Source organism: Salvia miltiorrhiza, chromosome 3, assembly GCF_028751815.1.
Source record: "Salvia miltiorrhiza cultivar Shanhuang (shh) chromosome 3, IMPLAD_Smil_shh, whole genome shotgun sequence".
NCBI lineage: Eukaryota > Viridiplantae > Streptophyta > Magnoliopsida > Lamiales > Lamiaceae > Salvia > Salvia miltiorrhiza.
This window is the reverse complement of record NC_080389.1, coordinates 19,696,638-19,705,408: the sequence shown is the minus strand read 5'-3', so window position 1 is coordinate 19,705,408 and position 8,771 is coordinate 19,696,638. Positions and strand designations below refer to the sequence as shown.

The following is an 8,771-nucleotide window of genomic DNA, read 5'->3' as shown; positions in this document are numbered from 1 at the left end:
AATGAGGACATATAGTAGTGTAATTTAAAAAATGGAAACTATAGTCGTCATTTCAAATTTTGTAACATATAATTCTCATTTTCAAATTTCGTAACATATAATCCTATTTTTGAAAATACTGAAAATTACAATTATGTTTTAACAATTAGCTCCCTAGCTAATATTGAAATTGGGGTGGAGGATTTAATCAATATTGGATGAGGTTTAATTAATTGTGTTAATTTGTGTACGTATGAGATATGTGGACGTCGTATGTGTGTGCGTATGTGAGTGAGAGAGAGGTTTGGGGAGAACTTTTAATTAGCAAACGACTTTTATTTTCGACTCACTTTGGCTGCACTTTACAACTAGGAATAAAGGAATATACAAAGTCGGCTACTTAGAGTCCACCATGTGGTTAATTAATTAGTTTGGTCGATAATTCTACTATAGAGTATATATCCTACACTAGCCATTTCTTGATAGTATTTATTTCATTCCACTTTCTAGGACTCTCTCATCTTTTCGTATAATTAATTCATAATTCTAGGTTTTTCTTTAATTATGTTTAATAAAAAAACAGAATCTCCACCCAATATATAACTAAAAAAGATGGATAGAGTCGAGAACAATGAGAAAAATGAAATAGGATGAAATGATCCTATTTATTGCTTATATTAGAAGAATTAATGGATTGAAGAACTAGTTTAATTGTTTGAATACAATGTGGGTAATGCATCATCAAATATTTGATGGAATAAACTTAAACCATTGTGATTGTGGATTGTCAGCACAAGTAGGTAAATCAGCAAGATCATCTCCAACACATAAACATTTCGTGGTCACAACTTTAGAATCTGCTGCATTCATTTCCAAGCACAAATTTGCCCCATTCTCATTCTGGGCAGCCAAATGAAGACCAGAACTCGACACAAGCTTCCACATGCTCGAACAATCCTCCGAGAGACGGGGCGCCGCCCCGTCTGCAGCCACCCCCAAGCACTGAGGACTCGCGACCAGCTTGATAGGCCCCCCATCTTGGTGTTGCTCCCATTGGCTTGCGTTTTTGCAGTTAGCCACAACTATGTCACTCCCCACAATTTGCACACAATGCCCACTCAATGGGTGCAACATTTTATAGTATGTTGGGTTCTGCGATTTGAAATCTGAAATGCGATCGATGCTTAACAATGTTATATTTTAGATTCAACAATAGCTAAGCCAATTGGTAATAGATTGAGCGGACGTACTATTTTTTTTTTTTTTTTGAGAAGGATATTGAGTGGACTATTAAAATAGGTTGAAATTTTAAAAATACACCCTTTTTGATAAGTACCATGTTAAAAGTATATTTAATATACCTACTTCTTATCAGCTGCCATTATTAAACATAGAAAATTGAATTATCCCATCAAACAATATTGATTGACGGGATAATGCATTATCAAACAGGGTAATACATAATTCAGTCGGATAATGTATTATCTGACAGGATAATATATAATCCAATTAAATAATTGATTATCCCGATGAACAATGTACTATATCGTCAAATAACAATACATTATCCCATCGAACAATTTAAAAATAACTAGATTGTCCATGTTTTGTGAATATTAGGGTAGTTCGCAATCAAGAATAGGTCTGATTGTGAATTGCCCTTTAAAAAGTAGGTTTCAATGTTTGATATATAGTGATTTTAGTCCTACATTCGTCAATTAATGACAAATCAAACTTTAAGCCAAAAAGTGGCTACTTTTTAATTATTTTATATTTTACATAATAAAAACGTCGCTGTTTTTCATATAATATACTCCCTCCGTCCCAGCTTTTTGTATCCACTTTTAGTAGTATTTACAACTAAAAGTGGATACAAAAAGATGAGACGGAGGGAGTATAACACATATATATCGGAAGAATAAAATTCATACCTTGATTTATTTGTTGAACAACCTGCAACCTATCAAGAAATGCAGGACTCCTGGGATGATCCCAGCTACGATCAAGAACTCCATAAAGTTCTTCAAGATCAACGGTTCCCTCTCTAAGTATATAACTGCCTTGAAAAGCCCACAAAGCCCATTCGACATCGGCCTCAGCAACAGCAGCCAATAAACAACCTATATCTGTTGTCGCCCTCATTGTCGCCGCTTAGATTTATGCCGAATTCGCTCAGAAAAAGAGGGAAAGAGTTGTTCCCTTGGGTCAAGTAGAAGAAATTGTCGTGTGTGGATCTCGTCGCAGAGGCACACAACTGGTTAGTTTGGGCAGCCCATTGGTCGGCAGGAGTGCCGAAGGCATACCAATGCGCTTCGTACACTAATTTGTTGCTGAAACTAACCGCCAGCGGTTGGGATCTGAGGTATCCGAGGTTGCCGGCGGTGTTCAGCCCTGAGACGATGACTAGGAAATCTGGGCTTTGTGCGTTAATTGTGTTGGCTCCTTGCTGCATGTATTTGTACCAGTCTGCCTCGTTTTGTCGGTTACCTCGTAACTCATTCCTCATGCTCATACCAACAACCTTCACATCTCCACATAATGTTTTATTTCTTTATAATCATGTTATAAATCTTAGAATTGTTAATAAATTTGTCCTCAAGGGGACACAACAAAAAGATGTGTATATGCAGGGTCGGAACCAGGAATTAATTTCGGGGGGGGCTGAAACTGTACGGGGGTTCGGGGGCGGTAGGCCCCGAGAATTTTTTTTTGAGCATTCTATATATTTAAGGTATTTTTTTTTATTAAAATACGAGCATAATACTAATAATAACGAGCAATATTTTCATAGATTATATAATTTCAATATATCACAAAACTTTTTTTGGACATTCCGTATATTTAAGACATTTTTTATTAAAAGGCAAGCATAATAATAATAATAACAAACAACATATTCATAGATTATATATTTTCTATATATTATAAATTAGTTTCAATACATTATAATTTTTTTTAGCATTTCATACATATTAGACATTTTTTATTAAAAGACAAGTATAATAGTAATAATAACAAACAATATTTCATAGATTATATAGTTTTAAATAACGGAATTATCCTTAAATTAAGTATATATATGAGAGAATATAATAACCAAATACTCTTTTATAAAACAAAATTATTTTATAATAGGTATAAACATATATTTATATATTTTTTAAAATTTAAAAAAAAAAAAAAAAAAAAAACTCAAAATTTGGGAGGGGGCTCTAGCCCCCCCTAGCCCCCCTGGCTCCGTCCCTGTGTATATGTGTGTGCGCGTTGGCCAAGCGAGGGTTAACGCCTAGGGCCGAAGGTCTTGGGTTCGAGTCCCCTGTGGCGCGGCCTTTTAATTTATTTAATTAATATTATTAATTTATCAAAAAAGATGTGTATATCAGTCACTAAAAAAAAATTATTAGCTAGTGACATGAGTTTTGGTAGCTAATATTCGTATCATAAAAATTAATGGTGTTTGAAAGTGTAATTATTAATGATTAGTTACATCATCAAATATCACTAATTTTTATGACAATTGACGCACATAATAACTACCAAACCTCACGTTATTAGTAATTTTTTTTTGTAGTGAAGTGATAGCGTAGGTTCGAGTCCACCACAATATTTAAAATTTTATTTTATTTTTATTTTTTATAAAAAAACAAGAAAGATAAAGAACATAAAAAATGAAATAGTCAGTTTTATAATTTTACCTTTGTTACCAATGAATTAACTTTATTTTACCTATAATTCTCCATTATGAAACTTTATAGTTGTTATTTTATCTATAATAATAAAAAAAAAGAAATACTTTTTAGTCCTAAATTCACCTTATTTTAAATACAATTCACAATCACGAAATTTATTAGCCGTGAATTCACTATATTTTAATTATCTGCAATTAATCGTGAATTAAAGCTAATTCACATAAATTAAAGAGAAAACAGATGTGTAGCTATAGGAAAATGACTATTTTAATTTGTTAATTAAATTAATGCACTTACCGCAGGGTTACCCTTATATGTTTTGGCGACCGTATCCAGGCCTTGCAGCCACTCCTCCGGGCTAAAATCGGCGTCGCCGAAGAAGCCTTGGCCGTCATCGTAGCCGCAGCACCACGAGGGGCGGCTGACGTGGTTGTCGAGCACCACCATCACCTTATTCTTCCCGAGCTCATCAACCACAGCCTTGTGAAGCTCAACCACCGTCATGTTCAGAAACTGGGGGTTGTTTTTGGCAATGCCGTCCTTGGCCGCCGACAGGTTGTATTTATCCAAGGATTCGGAGACTTTAAGGTTGCCGTAATCGGGCCTCGTGAACATGAACGTGGGCCACGTGAACCTCACGCAGTTGAAGCCCGTTTCGATTATCTTTTTCGCTGTATCGCTCACTGGCTGCTTCTCCACGCCTTCTGCGATCATTGGCTCCAAATGTGAAGGCCAATTCACGCAGGTTAGCTTCACGCGCTGCCCACTCGCGTCATCGACTATCCACCGCGAGTTCGTCGATAGCGGCCATGAACTGCAGAAGGCGGCGATTTGCAGAAGCAGAAGCGCCGCCACGATGGCTTTTGGATTCCGAATTCCTGTTGCCATTTGTTATTTTTTTTTTTTTTTTTGTTTTTTGTTTTTTTCCAAGTCATGTGATTGTGTTGGTGTTGTTCGTATTTATAGATATATATTCATATTCATTAATATAGAAAAATACATTTGCTGCTTTATAGCACGAATTTATTGCAATAAATTTCCTTATTGTTACGCATGTAAGAATAATAAATACGAACAATAAATGCATGCATAAAGTATAAAAAGAATCCGTTGCATGTCACTCATCTCCTATATATCAAACTAGTTTAAGTTTTATCTACTTTAGTTTTGTTTATAGTTATAGCTAGGAAATAAAACCATTTTATATTGGAATGATATGTCTGAATATATTTGATATTTGTAATATAATTTTATTTACTTATTTTTGTCACAAATATATATAGTAATATATGTTAATTATCTATACATATTTAAATTTAGTGTGTTTACTCTGTATTGAATTTCATTTAATATCAGTAGATATTCTTCACACTCACTATTAGTATTATATAACTTGCGTATTTTGCAAAGAGTCAATTTGTGAGAAAGTTATATTGAGCAATGAAACTCAATATTTGGCCACCTATTAAAAAAAACACAAAATTTGGTCTTTTTTTTATGTTTTAAGACTGTTTTGCCCTTAATTAGGGCAAACCGAATTCAGGTTTACGCGCGAGTTAGGTACACTTTGCACTATTAGTGCCAAAAGTACCAACATAAAAAAAAAATCCAAGTAAATTGATACTTTTGGTATAAATGACAATATTAGTGCCAAAAGTTCAAAAAAAAATCAAGTAAATTGGTACTTTTGGTAAATATAGTAATATTAATGCCAAAAGTATCATTCGATGATTAAACCCTAAATGGGGAATCTAAACCATAAAGGGAGAATCTAAACCCTGAATATGGAATCTAAACCCTAAATGGAGAATCTAAACCCTACGAGAAAGTGTTCAAAATAGCCATATGTATATGACACTATTGACACTAATATGATCATTAGTAGTATTCGTGCATGACACTACTGACACTAATATGGTCACTAGTACCATTCGTGCAGCACAAATAGGCGTGACCAACGGGTAAAAGGGTAGTGTTAGGTCCGGAGAGTCTCGAATAGGTGTATGGGGGGGGGAATACACCTATGGGCTATTTTCACAATTTCCTCTAAAAACAGAGGGATCTCAAGAATGAGATCAAAATGAAACTTTACACGCAAACTATGACGCCTGTTAATTGAAAACAATTTTGACCAAACAGGGTTGACGGCTGATACTGAAAACTCTTCAGTAAGGAGTTATCAATTAAGTTACTGGAACTTAACTGATGCACGTAAGGGCTTCAGTCGAGTTTGCTAAAACAGAGATGATATAAGTCTTCCTGACTATCAGAGGATAGAATGTTGGAAGTTCAGTCCGAGGAAGAATGTTTAACTGATACTTGACTTTAGTATCAGTCTGCTGAGTCCTCGAAGCACGCATTAAGTAATCAGTTCTGAACTGATTCTTCAACTGATACTTCAGTTGGTATCTTCAGTCTTCAGTCCTTCAGTCTTCAGTCTTCAGAACTGCTAACTAAACTAGAAGCGAACTCTAACACTTGAGTTCAAAACAGTTCTAGTCTATTACAAATTAAACCTAAGGATTTTGGTATCATCAAAATAAAACCTGATATTCCATGGGGTTCCCAACAGGTAGTTTGGACCGAACGCATAAAATATGGCCAAATTTTGTGTTTTTCTAATCAGTGGCCAAAATTTGTGTTTTCTTCTTCAAAATGGCCACACGAATGTATTGTTTCAATTGAGTGAACTTGTGAGATAGCCATATTGAGCAATGAAACTCAATATTTGGCCTTTTTTGTTTTGTTTTTTTTAACGCTTTTTTTCCCTTAATTAGGGCGGACTAGATTCCAATTTACGCGAAGGTTAGGTACACTTGGCACTATTAGTGCCAAAAGTACCAACAAAAAAAATTCCAAGTAAATTGGTACTTTTGGCACAAATGAAAATATTAGTGCCAAAAGTACAGACAGAAAGCAAAAAAAAAAGAAATAATAAAAATAAAAACCAAGTAAATTGATACTTTTGGCACAAATGACAATATTAGTGCCAAAAGTACCAACAATAATTAAAAAAACCAAGTAAATTGGTACTTTTGGCACAAATGGTAATATTAGTGTCAAAAGTATCATTCGATTATTAAACTCTAAATGAAGAATCTAGACCCTAAATGAAGAATGTAAACTCTAAATGAGAATGGAAAGGAATCTAAACCCTATGGGGAAGTGTTCAAAATGACCATATTTATATGACACTATTTTGGCATTAATATGGTCACTAGTACCATTCGTGCATGACACTACTAATATGGTCACTAGTACCATTCGTGCAGCACAAATAGCCGTGATCGATAGGTAAAAAGGTAGTTTGGACAGAGCGCATAAATATAGCCAGATTTTGTGTTTTTCAAATCAATGGCCAAAATTTGTGTTTTCTTCTTCAAAATGGCCACGCGGATGTATTATTTCGATTCAAAAAACCTAACTGATCAGACTTAGGTTTGTCATAGAAACAGGTGGCTTCATCCAGAGCAACCATGAAATCCAAAGTAAAAGGGTGATATTTGATGAAACGGTGCAACCAAGAAAACCTGTGGTATTAACCTAGACCAAATCGATCTGGGCAGGAATAAAGTGACTCACAGTGATTTAATGAAAAGGCCACGTATTGCAATCATACCGGAGATGCGCACCATGCATTTCTTGCAAGTAAGTAGTAAACAATACTTTCTACTACCAATTGGAGATATTTTATATTTTATGTATCTTAACCATCATATACATAAAACATTGGTGTACATAATTGTCAAGTTTCGAACAACTAATTCTCATTATCTCAATTTGACCCACTTTGGCCCATATTTCATATCTTAACCACCTTTGAAATAGGTGGTTGGTCATCTTCCGGAACCGAAAGATCAAAGTTGGGAGTGCGTTCGCCTGCGTTGACTCTGATATACCGTTCATGGTTTTGGTTTTACGAGTTATCACTATAATAACCCGTTCAACCAACAATTGGCGGAGATGAACTCGGCAAGCTGAGAGAAATAGAGTGTTAAACCTCCAGACAAATAATAATTAAATTTTTGTTACAACTAGATTACGCGAGTAAATCGTGTAGGACGCTGAGAACTTGCTCGGGCATGGGCAGCTCATTTCTAAAGTAGAATCCTGCCACCATGTCGGCGGTGGCCAGCATCATCGATACCGCAACCTCAACTTGTTTTTCATTGAATATTTTTATGTCTGAGGCTTGCTCGATTGGTATAGCTACAGTCGAGTTATCTAATGTACAACGGATGGTATACATTTCTTGCAAGTTAGTAGGAAGCAATACTTCCTACTACCAATGGGTGGTTTTTTTTTGTAGTATAAGTAGGAAGGTATTCTATAATGTTATTTTGATCATTTACATTTGAGCAAAAATGGAGGCTGACAATTTGCCTGTCCCATGGCTGAAACTTTTCTCAAAACTAGATCAATTTGCTTTGAGAAATTGGAGTTGTGCTTTTTCGAGCAACATGGAGATACTACAGATCCATAACTACCGAAGGTGGGTGAAGGGTGCTTCGAAAAAGCTTCGAGAAATTAGTAGGGAAATTCCATCTGCGGATCCCGCTGATCTCTTAGAAGAGAGGATAAAAATACTGGAGAAAGGGTCAGCTCCAGAAAGAGTCTGCGGCCAGAACTGTAGAATTCTCCTCAAAGAAGTTGTTGATATGTTAAAAATGATGAACAAAACGGTCTACATCATATGGTGTTTTGAAAGATTTAATCAGTTGGTGGAAGAGCTCGAGAATATGTTGACACCGGAGGTTATCATAGCCAACGCCCGACGCCCAAAATATGTAAGTTTTCTTTAAAATTATACTTCATCTCTTACTAAAATTTGTACAGGCAGATGAGAGCCGCGTACGCAACCTCAACATTAATTAAAATATATTTTAATATTGTAGTTCTTTTGTTGAAATAATTCAGTACTTGTTTTTCGAACTTTTATTTTATGAACATCTTTTTTAAGAAATAGTATAAGTAGGAAGCAATATTATGCAAGTAATCAATGAGGCTAACTTGAATATTCATCAAACTAATTTAAGCTAAAAAAGTTGTCATACTTTGGAATATTGGTGAAAATTATATTTTTATAAAGCCCAAAAATCTAGA

The 8,771-nt window shown here is 34.9% G+C and overlaps 1 pseudogene; it reads right to left on the bottom strand.

Annotated features, from left to right (window-relative positions):
- Nucleotides 1–617: 617 nt before the first annotated feature.
- LOC131018023 (glycosyl hydrolase 5 family protein-like) lies at nt 618–4,627 on the bottom strand (annotated as a pseudogene).
- Between the last annotated feature and the right edge of the window lie 4,144 nt (nt 4,628–8,771).